This window comes from Clarias gariepinus, chromosome 15, assembly GCF_024256425.1.
Source record: "Clarias gariepinus isolate MV-2021 ecotype Netherlands chromosome 15, CGAR_prim_01v2, whole genome shotgun sequence".
Taxonomy (NCBI): domain Eukaryota; kingdom Metazoa; phylum Chordata; class Actinopteri; order Siluriformes; family Clariidae; genus Clarias; species Clarias gariepinus.
This window is the reverse complement of record NC_071114.1, coordinates 29,366,546-29,382,500: the sequence shown is the minus strand read 5'-3', so window position 1 is coordinate 29,382,500 and position 15,955 is coordinate 29,366,546.

The following is a 15,955-nucleotide window of genomic DNA, read 5'->3' as shown; positions in this document are numbered from 1 at the left end:
TTACAGTGCATTCATAAGAAATTATACACACCATTATGATTGTTTATGAGACTTTATAGCTGCATTATAAATCACTTGGTGCGTTATAAAAAGCGTTCATAACACGTGATATCACAAAGTCGCGCTTGACACAACACATTGCGGCAAGATCAAATATGTTATAAGAACAATAATGCATTTGAAACTGATTATAAACACCACCAAAGCTTTAATGATGTTTCACAAATGCTTTATAAAGCATGGATGCTTGAATATATTCATAAGTCACATACAGAAAGTAATAGCTTTTTTGTTGTTGTTGTTGTTGTTGTTGTTGCTGCTGCTGTTGGAGTGTATGTTATAGACAGCTATAACACCTTGTTATAACTTTCTTGTGAAACAGGAATTTTACACAACAACCAAATTACTCAATTTATGAATATATCCAAAGATGGCTTTTTGAGAATGTCAAAAAACACACACCAAGGCTGGTCAGTCCACTTATAATGATTTATAATGCACTATAATGGCTTATAATTGTATTTTAAAAAACGACTTATATCGCTTAACGCTATAAAATTCATGATGCATAATAAACATGGCTATAAAGTGTGTTGTAGCCTCATCAGTAATTGGGGACCATATGCATAAAATGCATGTATAATGGCATTATAAAGAGTTATATGTGTTATATGATGTTGTGTGTTCATAGATCTCTTCTTTATAGAAACCTTTAATGTTTTTATAATCGCAGGTTGTTTATCCCACCCTGAGCACATTTAATTATACACATTTAATATATATATATATATATACATAAAAAACCTAGAAAGACATACATTGGTTAATCAGACCAGACTGTCAGTCAAACTGCTGGCTGTTCTTCATATCATCATCATCATCATCATCATCATTGTTTTGTGGCCTGTATGTGTGGTGTGTATGTGGACAAAGATTTGTCTGTCTCAGCATTTCTCCCATTAGTAACTGAAATGGAAAATGATCCTATTTTCCTGTCTTTTCTTGTTGTTTATCCAAAATTTTTTAGAGATAGAGAAAAGATGGAGAAAGAGAGTTTGTCAGAGAGAGAGAGAGAGAGAGAGAGAGATGGCAATAGCCTTGTGCTTCCCTACAGAAAGTGTTTTGATCATTTGTAAGGCAGAGTCGTGCATTCAAACTGAAAACACATCCGGTTAAAATATGATAATTCAATCCCGCTCTGTTGTTTATTAAGTCTCGCCATCGGAACGGGACGCGCCGGATGTTATTATTTGTGTAGGACATGTTCTCTCTCTCTCAGTCTCTCTCTCTCTCTTTCTCTCTCTCTGTCCATATCGCTCTCTCTATCTTTTTTTTTTTGCTCTGAAAGTAACCGTGACAAAGAAATAGACACACAGAGGAGGGAGGAATAAATAAATAAATAAATAAATAAATAAATAAATAAAATGTCTGAGAGTAATGGCGTCCACCGATTTGCTGCTCCGGTGTTTCCTTTCAGCCTGTCCTGCAATCAGACAGAGAGAGAGAGAGAAATAAAGGTAGAATGGAGAGCAGAGGAGAAGAGGTTGTTTATTCCTCCACCCTTCATCCCCCTCTCCCGTCTCCAGCACCAGGAATATAATCCGGTGTCTCCTGACCTTCAAATCATGCCACGCCGCAGTCATTTCAATTCAGCGGCCACTAGGAGCGTGAAATGTCCTCTAGCCCATTTTCCTCTCTCAGCATGGTCTCCTCTCTCTACTTCCTCTCTCTCTCTCTCTCGCTCACACACACACACACACACACACATACACACACATGCTTTTAAAAGGCCAGAAAAGACAAGAAAATGAAGCATATCAAGGTGTCATTGGATCTTTAGCATGGCATTTGGTTTGTAATGCAGGCTGATGCAATGCGATCGACAGAGTCACGCTTTCAACGGAAGTCACATGAATAATCACAATTCACCTGTTTTATTTTCTTTCCTTTTTTTCTGTTCATACTTTTTTTTTTTTTACATGATTTTGTGAGTATTTTTACAAAATTTTCTATGGACATGAATTTCAATTGAATCTTTCCTATTGATGTTTGATTTTTTTTTTTCTCGCAGATTTGTTGTATAGAGATATGTAGAGGTATAGAAAGATACAGGGTCAAAGGGAATGATGGAGAGAATGAGTAAGTGATACTGAGAGAGAGAGAGAGAGAGAGAGAGAATGTGTAAATGCTGAGATGCTAACTACAAAATATATACAATATAATAATTATTTTTCGTCAACACCTTTTTGCACCTAATGAGAAATTCTTGCAGTTTATTTACAGTAAAGTGCATTTGTTTAATATCTTTTTGTTGCGTTTTATTTTTTAAGCCCTGATTTATGTAAGATGTTTTAAAGTTTTACATCCTACTTAGAACTCTGTCTAAACCTAAAGAATCTGAAGAAGGTGTAAAGCTGGCTTTACACTCACTTTCAAAAAGATGCTGAGCAAAACAAACAAACAAACAAACAAAAAAAAAAAAAAACTGATGCTCTGTAGATCCGATCTGTTCTTCTCAGTCATGCTGGAAATCTGGCGATTGAGAAGGTTTAAAGTGATCACATGACTTTTTTATTGGAATATTGTTTATTAAATATTATCCAAGCAACACCAGCATTTTGTCCTCCATGTTTGTTTCTTTCACTTGCCTGACCAACTGGTAACCTGGTCAAAAGGTTAGAAAGAAAGAATGAAAATCTAGTCAAATGTATCTTTGTTTTTTATTAAACATAAACCAATTTTAATATTATGACATTTATTCTGCTTCTTTTCAATCTTTATGTTTTCTTATTACAGCTGATTTTGCTTCTTTCTAAAATCGAGTGGATAAATGAGCAAAATAGTTTTTTACTAAATAGTAAAATATGTCTAGAAATAGATTTAACATACACCCTTAACATACTTCTAAAATAGGCAAAAAGCCAAACTTCCTTGTTTGTTTGTTTGTTTGTTTGTTTGTTTGTTTTAAACATCTAACTTGAGGCATGAACCAGTGAGGAACAGGTGCAGATGATGACTGAATGCTGAGTGGTTGGAACAAACGAGAGGGGAAATGAGGTCACTGCTGAGGTTGTTACAAAGGAAATGAGGGGGTCATGACTTTAGCACAGTACTGTATATTAGGCTTATATTTGGTTTATTCTAAACTTATCATAATATATGTTAACTCTAACTAAGATCTCATTTTTGCGTTGTTGGACTGAACAGTCTCTCTCAGACTTTGAAACCATGAAATAAACAAGGTTCCTCTGAGGTTCTTCAGATGTTTGAAGGTGCTTGGTTAATAAAAGGAACCTTTTCTGTACAATACGCTCTTTTAGTATGTTTCTAGATCTAAAGCTTCCTTATGCAGGATTAAAAAAAAGTTTTTTTGTTCTAATAGTAAATAATAAACTGCAATTTGAAAATACACTTTGATTATTTTGTTTATGTAACAATATTTTAGGTTTAAAAGTTCACAAAAACATTAAATATATATATTTTTACATATCTGAAATATTTTGTATTTGTTTTATATTTTATCTGTTTAATTTGTAATATTTTGGGTCGTTTTAAATTGTATATGAGCAAAAAAAACATTGCGCTTACCTTTTTTTTTAATGCATTCTTTATCATATTCTGTGAAAACGTTAAAGGGTCAATGTTAAATTAAATGCAATAAACTATTTTTTCTTGTCCTATATTATACCGGACATGTTATTTTTCATTTAAACACCCAAAACCTGTCAGAGGTTTCTGATCTTTGAGCTGTTTAGTGTATGAACTGACTTCATATTTTATTTATTCACTTTCGTATCCTGTATATAGGATGAAATTCCTACACTTTGCTCCGTACAGCTTTATTGAGAATGCAGAACGTTTGTTTCACGCTAAACCAGAAGCGTGAGAGGATTTTTCACAAGAAGTGCGAAGAAAGTCGTGATTTGGTTCCGACTTCCTGATTCGCCGCTCGGAAAGTGGAAACCCCTCCTGCATTATTACTTATTTACTCCTTTTCTTCTCGTTCATCCTTTGCTCCTAAATAAGTGTGAAATAGGGATTTGTGTGTGTGTGTGTGTGTGTGTGTGTGTGTGTGTGTGTGTGTGTGTGTGCGCATGTGGGTCGTCTCCAGAGCATTCCTTAACACCCCATTTTGAGATGCAAGCTTTCTGCTCTACATCATAGATAGATAGATAGATAGATAGATAGATAGATCTCTTTCCTATAAATCCCAGATGCTCTCTTCTCCAGCATATTTCTAACCAGTTATAAACCTTAGCTTCACGCTAGCTGTGATGATTCACTAAGGACGTGTGAATCTGATGTGATCCAAGGACGCAATGTCCTGGTTTAGTTCATAGTTTAACTAATAAAGCTTCCAGGCGCTTCATTCCTTGCGTCCATTCTTTCATTTCCGCTCTGGTCATAATGGCGAGCGCTTGGTGATGGCTACGCAGTCATGGTCGCCCCACTGAAACAACAAGCAATTCCTTGCCACTTTAATTAATTCTGAGGATATTTTTGAACCGGACCTGACAGTGAAATATATTCCTTTATACATTTGTGTGTGTGTGTGTGTGTGTGTTATCACCTACGTTCTGCTCTCCATGATGAGGCTCTGGGGGTCCTCCGTGAGGGGCAGTTCGTCCCCGGTCATTCATTTTCTCCCAGCCATGCTGTCTAATGACTTTGAGGTACACTCATATATGTTACTGCTCAGGGGCTCTGTCACTCATTAATCATGTGACCTTCTGGGGCGGGCTTAATGACCTTGCAGGGGGAGATCAGCTGGAGATGGTTGGAGCTGGGGAATTAAATTGTTTCTGGAAGTAGCCATGGTCAGGGCAGCCAATTTATACCACTGCCTCCGCATTCTGGCTCTCGCCTCTCCTCTCCTAACCTCCACCCGGCCGCCTGGACCCCGTCTACACACTTACCCTATCATGAGTACGCCACCAGTTCCTCTCACACAGTATCAGTGATGAATTAGACTGTATGGATTTTTTTTTATATTATTATTACAGGAATCACTTGTTCTTTACTCTTAAGGGAGTTCAAGAGTGATTGTTCACACTTTGTGTTGGTTATTCACAAAAGCTCGAATGAAAGATATGAATAAGAGAGTTGCATCTGGAGGTGTCGTGGTCAGGGCATGATGGAAGGAGTCTACAGTTTCGGAGCAATGTCTGCCTCTGTGGGAACTGTCTCCAGGGCTGAGGACTTTACAGTTTCTCTGTCATGTGACATGCTTGTGAAGACGTGTTTTTCTTCTTAACTTTGGGAAAATGTAAAGAAAAAATTATTCTTACCTATAACGTAAGAAGCACTCAATTGTTTTGTGGATGTTGCAATGGATATGAAGAGCGACGTGGGATTCTTTAACGAATACATAATTGCAAACGTGGCCAAAATGTTGTAGAACGACGAGCTGTTATATATAAATATTGCACTTTTTTTTAGTTGGCTTATCAAACTAATACACTGTTGATTATTTTCCTATTATAGGATTCAAGTGTTTTATTCCTTATTACTTAATCTTCTTTAAAACTTTCTTCATGAGATGTACAGGAGATTCTACATAAAACGTTTGGTGTAACCTCAAAGAGACAAACCTGGCTCTACCTACCTGTACACTTTAACTTGGTTTACGCAGTCATTTTAAATAATGCATTTAAGTGAACAATTAATCTTTCCAGTAAGCCCGTAACCCAAATTATTTTAAATGTTCCTTTGTTCTGTTCTATGATCCCAGGTTTTCAACATTGAAATATTTAGGTGTCTTGATGTGGCTTAAAGCCCTAGTGAAATAGGGAACAGTTTACACAATCATGAAAGCTTATGAATATTTACCCTTCTTCAGGACAGTTATTCTCATTTTTATTTCTCATAAAAATTTTGTGTAAAACAAAAAAAATTCTGATCAAAACAATAAGGCCAAACTGAACTAGAACTAGATATTCTAAAATGTTCTTGATTGTCTTCATAATCGCATGTGCATGTTGATATACCTGTACACCAATCAGCTATACATTTCCGAACACGTTCAACTAATTTAAATGTAACCACACCCACATAACACCATAGAAGGCAAATCTTACAGAGAGCTTTTTGTCAGAACAACAAAATGGTGGATAAACACAAACTTTTCCAAGTCGTGAAGCTCATCCAGACATTCCTCCTTTTACGCGGTGCCATTACTTTTGTTTACATTGAATAGCTTTACATTGAATACAGCTAATGTGTCTTGATTTATGGATATATTTTAGATTGCTTTTTATTTAAGTCAGTTTTTTTGTGATCGCAATAAATGTGATTTAAACTTCCGAATATAAAATTAAAGAAATCTATTTACAATTATGCGATTTGAAGTCGGACAGCTAAGTCGCTCATTTAGATGTGGATTAAAGATTTTTCATATGATACAAAACTTGGTAGCTAACTGGATTTTCTGAAATTTCAGAGTAAATTCTTAGGTAAACCAAATTCGTCCATATCCAATTCGTAAAACGAAACCAACTAAATACCTGTGCTGTTCTTTAAAAGTTCCTTAGAAAATAAAAAAAAGAAAAACCTTTGTTAATAAATCTCACTGTGTATTCTAATTTTAAATCTAATATACTACAGGACGGCTCACTAGTCGTCCATATTTGTGATAAGAGCTGAGCAAAAGCAAGTGTTTAATTTCCTGCCCCTTCTCGCTATCTCTCCGTCTGTCTTCCTGCCTCACCTGTGTCTCATTTTCTTTCTTTCTTTGATCGATGACCACTGTTATTTTAGTAATTTTTTTTGTTGTTTTCTGTCCACAAATGTCTCGTGTTCGATCTTTCGTAAATGAGTATCGACAAACCCATTTTTGCATTCCTTAAGCGTACGCAAATCACTAATCTTAAAGAGAAAAAAATTAAAGCAGAGAATTTGCCTCGTATAGGCCTTGAGGATTAGCGACAAGCTCAGAATGAACGAAAAGAAAGACGAATCACTCCCAGGCATTTCTTAACACGTTTCCCCTTTTAGCCTATAGCGCTTCTAAACATTTTTCACCTTTTCATTTTTAGCCTTGTCCTTTAGCCTAAGGTATTTCCTTCATAAATGCAATAATTACCTCGAGCAATTATAATTCCGAGCGCCTGAGAGATAAAGGTAAAGTTTATAGCGAAAAAAAAGGGAAAAATTGCGCCTGGGCCCCGGCATCGCTCGGTGCCGCAATCGTAGCATTAAAACGTGGGCTTTCTTCTCGGTGACATTAAAATGGAGGGATTTTGTTTATCCGTGCCTTTGTTTATTTAACATTTCGCTCAGCGGGGGGAGTTTTCAGATAGCTTGTTTTCAAGACGGTCCCTGCAGACAGCGAGCAAACACTCCACAGTTTCATCAAACAGAACAATGCTCAACTTTTCCCCTCCTCAGCGCCACGCAGCCAAATGCGCCAAAGCAGCGGCGCAGCCGAATATGATTGAAAGCGATTGTCATAATTTTTTTCAAGTCTGGAACAATACGAAGCTGAGGATTCTTTCTCTCTCACTCTTGGTCTATCTTTCTCTTTCTCTATCTATCTACCTGAATGCGCCTCTTCCTAGAGAAAAAAAAATGTGTAAAAACAGACATGCGAAGGAACGCAAACATTTCATTTACCTTTTTTTATGTCTTTTTTTTTTCCCGCGGATGGTGTGCAGCTAATGAATGCAGCGGTGCATGAGCAAGAGAAGATGCGATCTCTTTACAGATGGCATCAGCACATGGTTGTGAAGCGAGATGAAAAAAAAAAGTTATTGTAGACACAGGAGAAAGGAAGAAGCCTCTGGGATTTCAAATGCAACGCAACGCTATTTACCGAACCCCAACATCACATTGTGGCATACGTTATGGAAATTTCTGCATCTGTATTAGTCTACACATTAGTCCCATATGTGTTGCTGGAGTTGTATATCAGGAAAATGCTTTCTATAAATTCCGTATGAATTATGTTGTTATAACTTGTTACACAGCTTGGGTAAATATAGGATGTAGAATAGGTCTTACTTCTTGAGTGCTTGAGTTATATAACAAATTATTATGCTGTATCCGGTGGCAAATGCAGGTGTTAATGCAGAAATTTGCATTCTGATTGTTTAGCCGCTATTTTCTCTTCAATTAGCCAATAAAACCAAGATGATGAAGACGATAAAAGAATTCCAGTTTACACAGACCGATAAGATGTGAATTTAGGTGGAAAGAGTTCAATCAGTTTGATACAACAAATTACAAATATTTCTTATTATTTATAATATATTTTTATATATTAAAGACTTTACCTTTTTTTGTGATTAATCCTGCTACCTGCACTATAATTGGTTACAAGAATTCGATTGGTTAGACACTTATCTTTGTGCCAAATGTGAGCCAATCAGAGCTACTTCCTCATCCTGAGACCCAGTGAGTGAGAATTTAAAGTAAAGACCAGAAATAGAAGTGAAATTTAATTCCTGGATACTCGCAATGTTATCTAGGGCAAAACATAAGGAGGAAAAGAATATTCCTACTGTATGATCCATTCCTATCGGGCCGGGTCAGGTCAGATTGTTCCGAATTAGGTGTTTATCCCAGGGCTATTAATCACATTATTAATGCAATACCAGCATCCATGTAAACACACCTGCTGTTACAAAGTGCTGAAACTGGAGACTCCTTCCATAAATGTTATATAAACATTTCTCATTACAGAAAACTTCACCAAATCACTCTTTTCGCATTTTATATGTTTATGTAGAACATCTGCCACCCAAATCGTTGTGACTCAGTTGTTACCATGGAAACGATAACATACTGTATAACATCATGAGTAATGTGTTATACAGGAATACAGGATGTATATATATAAAGTGTTAATCCTAGGAGCTTTGTAATACAAGCGTGCAGTGGTTAGGAAGTGGAAAATCCTGGCGAGTTGTAACCAGGTCATTGTCTGAGAGCCGAGTCTGTTTATTTCAGGGTCAAGTAGGCTGAGCATCTCTGTCAGCTCAAAGCCGGATAAATACATGAAAAACCACGAGAGAGAGAGAGAGAAAGAGAGAGAAATGCTGAAGAACAGAAGCTTCCCCTTCTGATAAATTCCGTCGACTCCTGGATGCATGTCCGGCTTTCTGTTTTTCTTTTTTCCTTCCTTCCTTCCTTCTTTCCTTTCTTTCTTTCTTTCTTTTTTCTCATTCTCTCAGGTGAAGGCTTGATTAATATTTTCTGCTCTTCCGTTACCATGGCGATGAGGACAGTGCATATGATACTTAATTGAATCTTTCCAGTGCCTTTGTGACCGTCCCTTGTGTCCGGACAATGAAATGCTTCTGCTGACGACTCTAGGCGAGGCAGCACTACACTACACACGCCCCCGCCCCCCATCACCCTCGTCCCCTTCTTCTTCTTCTTTTTTTTTTTTGCTATCTCACTCTCTATATCCTGCAAGCCTTTCTTTCATTTTTAGGGGGCTTTTATGCAGTTATTCTTTTTCCTTCTCTTTGAGTGCTATCAGCCACTGTTGTATGACAAGTAGCATCGCATCTCCTGAAAATGCACTTACTGGGTTTCTTTTTTTTTTTTCCGTTGTTGTTTTCTTTTGTTCTTTTGTGTCTGTCCTGTCTCTCTCTCTCTCTTTTTTTCCTGATTATGAGTTTCCATCAATGCTGCCCTGGTCTCTTTCTTTACATTTATATCTTAGTTCCTTTTCCCGGATTTGTTTCTGTGTATCATCCTGGAAATAAAGCATCCTGCTCTGGTTAGCGCTGTACAGTACATCACACCCATTTACAGCCTCGAGGTTTAACCCTAGCTCGTTTCAACCATCTCCTCATCTTACTGTTCACCACGATGCATTTCCATACTCAAATCAGTCTCAGGCACAGTTGTTAAATTGATTTCAATCGACTCTGATGATTCAAGTGGTGAAACAAAAAAGTCACGGCACGGGCCAGGCACCGACGCACAATGCCGAGCAGGTGCTTTCATTAATGCCCTGCAAATTGGGGTTCTCTGAGTGGGAGTCTGGTAGCCCTGCTCCACTCACTGCACCACATACACACAAGCGCCGAGCCGTGCTTTTATTCACGCCGTCCTAATCCATGACAAGTGGGAGGCAGGGCTTTTGAGAAAGGAGGCAAAAACACATGGACACTCATGTCCCTATGAAGAGAGGGGGGAAATGAACGACAGAATTAGAATATTTTAGGGTTTTTTTTCCCCCCAGATCTGTTTTACATAGATAGAGTACTGTGGCACCTCAGCATACGAATTTAATACGTTCCTGGGGCAGGGCTCGTAAGGAGAAATTTCATATTGTGAAATGCATTTTCCAATAGGAAATAATGTAAATACAGATAATGTGTTCCAGCCACCCAAAAATATTTCCAGTGTTACCAATTTCTAACACTATAATCATTTTTTTTGCAAAAGACACATAAATGAAGTAAAATATGAAATAAATAGACATTAAACCTCATTTAACCTTAATTTATGATTCCTTTTGGCACCGGGTGCTTTAAAAACAAAACTAAAAGCGGCTCTGTTTTCTTCTTGCTACCGTCCTTGATGACATTCTTGGGACCTGTAGTGTCATGCTTTTACTAAATCTTGCACAAAATGCAAAAAAAAAAAAAAAACACACAAAAAATATGTTAACTCGCTTTGCTTGGCTATCCACTGACGCAAACAAAGCTTCTGGAAGTGCGCTTAACTGAAAATACAGTTGCTCGTATGGTTTAGGCTTTGTATGCCAAGGCAAATTTCTTGCTAAATTTTAAGGTGGTAACCTTACGAGGTACCACTGTACTTTGGATAGATAAAGTGCTTTTACATTCTCCAGTAGCAAGGACCTTAATTATTTAAACTCAGGTATTATTACAAATCAAAAGTTACCCACAAGTCCCTTGGCTTTTTCTCATCACATATCCTGTAAAAGTGGATAAGTATTCTCTGCATGATGTGTGGAGAAGACTAATAACGGATATGATTAGATAGACAGAGAGAGAGAGGGAAAGAAAGTACTTTATTGCTCACAAAGGAAAATTATATATCAAAAATGAATATATTGTAGATTAGTAAAACACTTCTTTGAATATTCTTTCATACTAAATTTGAATTTTTGCATCTGAACACATAATTTAGTTGTATCCCGAAGGGCAAAAAACCCAGACAAAAGCCAAAGGGTGCCAGTACTTTTAATCGTAGCAAGAGAAAAAAAAAAAACTTTCAATTCTTTATATAAAAGCAAATAGAAGTTGTGTGTAGGATATGCTTTACATTTCCAGACATACGGAACACTAAATATGTTAGATAATAAACCCCTTTACAGTGAGCGCATATAGCGGGCAGGAAGCCATTCAGGATTCAGCTTCATCTCGATCTAATGGTGCAGAGAAGACAACATAACTACCGTACGTGTAAATAAATAAAATGATGTCAGGACATAAAAACCGTAATGTTTACTTTTGAATGCGGTATTATTGAAGCTTTGGACGCGACTGTGCAAGCGCTCTTTCTCAAACTCCGCCCCCACATTCTTCAGTCCCCGTTAAATCGGCGCAGGGAAAAAGTGTTTAACCGAAGATTGCATCATGTTTTAGCATATAAGAATATAAACTTTCTGGGTTGCTAATGCAATAAAAGTACATTACAGTAGCTGCATTTTAATACCGAGCTGTCTTCGAGCTGTTATTAACACACCGGTGAGGCGGTACATATATTTCAAATATTGAAATAGGCAAAAGTGAGGTGGGGGGAAGAAAAAAGCCTCGCTTCACATCAAACTTGACGTATGCACTATAAAATAACTATTAGCAGTTAGCCGGAGTTTAAAGTGACGGTCTATCAATAACGTCTGCGTGGAAACGGGACAGGTTTGTTGCTGCCTCTAAATCACGGCTGAGTGTGTCGAGTTGAAAAGCTGGCAGGTGAATGGAAAAGCATTAATGCTGATGGGAGCGGGGTGACACTTGAGGCTCGAGGGGATACGTGGGATCAGGGTGTGACCTATAGGCCAACACACACACACACACACACATATATATATACATGCTCGACATGTCAACACCTCGCAAGTTAAGTGATTTTAGTGTTTTGGAGGAAATTTGGCTTTTTGGTCTAGGACTATGACTTTCGCTTAGGTTCGAGAGGTCCCGTATCCAAATCCTGGATGAGCTCTGGTCTTAAAAAGGTAGCATGGTAGTGTAGCGGTTAGCACTGTGGCTTGAAGTGTAGCACTTGCACTCTCACACCCTCCAGGGTCAAGGGTTCAGTTCCCACCTTGAGTCTGTGTGAGTGACAGGTTTCCTCCAGGTTATCTCCCTCAGTCCATAGAGTACGCTAATCATTTCCAAATTGTGTGTGTGTGTGTGTGCCCCTAGATGTATGGGCACCCCATCCAGGGTTCAGGGTGTACCCTTCCTTGTGCCCTGAGCCCCCTGGGATAGGCTCCACGCCCTCCTGTGACCCTGTACAGAATAAGTGGCTTACAGAGTGAGTGAGTGAGAGAGTGAGAATGATCTTGTTTCATGTTTTTTTTTTCTTTTTCTTTCTTTTTTTTTTTTTTTTTTTGTCTGGACGAGTCATTTAATTGAAGTTGAATTGAAGCACTAAAATGCATTTTGCATCAATCTGCTGAATTTTAATCATCCAGGAATTGAATTCGCAGTCTATAAAAGTCGAGATTGATCGCTTTGCCATGAAACTTCCATAATTGCTTAATCTTGTTAACTATAAAGATGTCAGAAAAATTCAACAAAGAGGTATGGCTGTAATTTTACTCGTAATAACAGAGGAGTTTAGAAAGTTAAAGAGAAAAAAGTTTGAGCTCTTTTTCATCTTCGCAGACGGATTACCCTGTGTGTGTGTGGATGGCAATTAACTCCGTAGCAAGCCCCTACACACACACACACACATACACACAAATAGGCATTCGATATAAACAACCAACCACCCCCTGTACCCTTTCCCCCCGCCTCCACTCGGCCTCCGCCTCCTGGTCCTCATTGTCACATTAGCATAAAATTAGCCTACACATGCATATGAATGGAGTCTATTCATGAATGAAGTGAATGTGTGCTGCCAGGATGGAGTGAGACCGGATTGGCGCGACACGTGCCTATCTGACAACACCCCCCCTGCCCCCCCCCCCACCTCTCCCCTGCCACCACTCCTCCGCCCGCCGTCTGCCAGTCTGAGCCGAGCACGTGCCGCTCCGGCTGGCGTAACAGGCTGGCGTCGTGGCAACAAGTGTCTTGTCCTGTATAGCCACGCTTGGCAACCCTGTAACTTGGCAGCCGGCCCTGACTGCGTGCTTATTCGTGTATTCAGATTAAAAGAGCTGATTGTGCCAGAGGAACGGGGAGGGGGAATAAGTACACACACACACACAAACACACACATACACAGAGCAAGAGAGAGAGGCGGAGGATGAAACGCTGATTTGCATGCCACCACCGAAGCGACACCCTTCGGATATAAAACAGCTGAGTGGTTAATTAGAGCTGCCTGCTTAGGCGCTTTTGTTTAGTGCCGAACCTCTACAAATCTCCAGTGGAGGAATTTCAGGCTGGGCACGTGGCTCTGAGCCCTCCCTCTCCTCCGCCTCGCTGCCTGAACATACTCACCATGGTCACTAGGTGGTCTGCTGGCACCAGCATGGCATCGGGAACCAGTGCATGGTTTCAGGCGACAACAGGAACGTCACTGTTAATGCAGTCTGTATCCTGTATATGTATCTGCGTAGAGCTTTACATATCTTTATATATATATATATATTTGGATTAAAGACTATATATTGGGAAACCTTGGTGTGGCTTAAATTTTTTTCCTGACTTTGAAAGTTCCTCGACCTCAACTACATCATTCCAGTTCACAGCTGACACGTACGCTGACAATTTGTATTGACGTGTACGAAATTCAACAATTCTTTTTATGGATGTAATCGTTTAAACAAAATTTTCCAAGCAAATCTAGTCAAAAAGTGGTAAAAAGCATCTTGTTTGCAAACAATGCTCTTAATTGTATCTGTATTTGTATCCACATATTGGTATTGCTTCAAATAATGTATTATATATTATTCGATTTCTATATAGAATCTGTTAGAACTTACATATAAATAAAACACACAGTACATTGAATGTACATTAAGCATATGTAACTGACCACTGCATTCGTTCTTATGAACATTCAGCGAGTGAAACGTCTGATCTTGGGGAAAAAAAACAGATAACTTGTCGGCCCACTTGCCAAAGAGACACATCTGTCTGTGTGAAACTGTACACACAATCATTCACCAACACCACTTGCACATTACAGGAACTCAGCTGGGAGTTACTGCCATATTCCCTGACCTCACCCCCAACCATTTCCACATTGAAGCCATTGAAGAGTTCCTGGGAGGCCGGCGTTTCAGATGTGAAACAAACAGTCCGATCATGGCTTCGGCATACTGAGAAAACTTTCTACCTTGATGGTACCCAAGCACTAGTGAAACACTGAGATAAGTGCATTAGTGTAGCAGGGGATTATATAGAGACATAAAGGCAAAACATCTAGAGCTATAATATTATTATTATTAATATGTCCTAGCATAATGAAACATCACTAGCAACCCAAGAATCCAGGTTTAAAAGTAGTGTTGTTTGCCGTTCCTGAAGAAATCAAAAGGAACATCAAGGGTTTTTAAAATAGATTCTTACTTATATAAATAGCCGTATCACAGGAATCCGTCATATCTCCCTATTGCGTGGATGAGCCACGTATTGTCCTTAAACTGCAGAGGAACATGATGTATGAATGTAATAAGAGATTTTGCCTTGGATTTCTTTTATACCTTCACCATTTGGAATTTAAAAAATAATAATTATCGTATACGGATGCCACGCATGCCTCTAAACACATACAGAGGTAATTAGACATATCTAGAGTTCTGCAGTGTAAGTTTCAAGGCCCAAAATAACTAAGCGTCTCAGAGTAGGAAATCATTCCCGTGGCCATAAATTCTCAAGGCAATCTCTGAGAGAATCTCAATTTTTATCCTACTTTTAGGAATAGGAGTAGGAGCAATTTATCAGCATTCTTAAAATGTGAAATCACCCCTATCTCCAACAAAAGTAGAGAGCTCTGAAGGTTTCCTAACTGGTTAGGAGTAGCAAGGAAATGGCATTTAGTACCACTGGAGAGACGTTTTAGTAACACTGAGTGACACAGAGCTCATAAAAGATACGTTTGGACAAAAATAAAAAGCACGATGGGTACGTAACTGGTCCATTAACAAACATGTTGTTTGTTCTTTCCACAGGTTTTTTTTTAGTACCAGCAAAGATGCATCTTTAAAACAGTGACTGCTAACAATGTCGGAAATAATAAATCAAACTTTGCTCTAATACATTTCCCCACAATGCAGCGTGGAATTATTCGGTAAAAAAAAAAAACAAGCTGCATCTATGGAGTCATGGGCATCAACCATGGCACACACATTAAAATAATCATATTTATACAGTATATATCCTATTTAATACCTTTATATTCATTTTAAAGTGTACACAACTTTTTTTTTTATTCTCCGTTATAAGCAAGCACTAGTTCATAACTTTTTTAAAACACTGTACCCCCGTTTTTCACACTCCTAGGGGGTACGAACTGACAGTTGGCATTGATGCTTTCACAAATTACCATCCACTTACTTTTTATCTTTAGAGGTAAGAGTAGGGCAGAATTTAGCTTAAATTATTTCCTAGAATTTTTCTACCTCCTCCACAAGCAAAATGCTCTCATCACATCTCCAGTTTCGCTTTCTTTTCAAAATCATTATGGCCAGATTATGACAGTCCCACACAGCTCTATTATAGGAGCTTGAAACAGTTGTGATTGGAGCAGTCTGATTGGGATACGTCATGCAGCTGAGTAACGTATCTATAAGCTTTATCTATGTGCATAAAGAAACCATAAAAACTAAGTCAAAGCTACCTCATGCAGCCTACTTTGC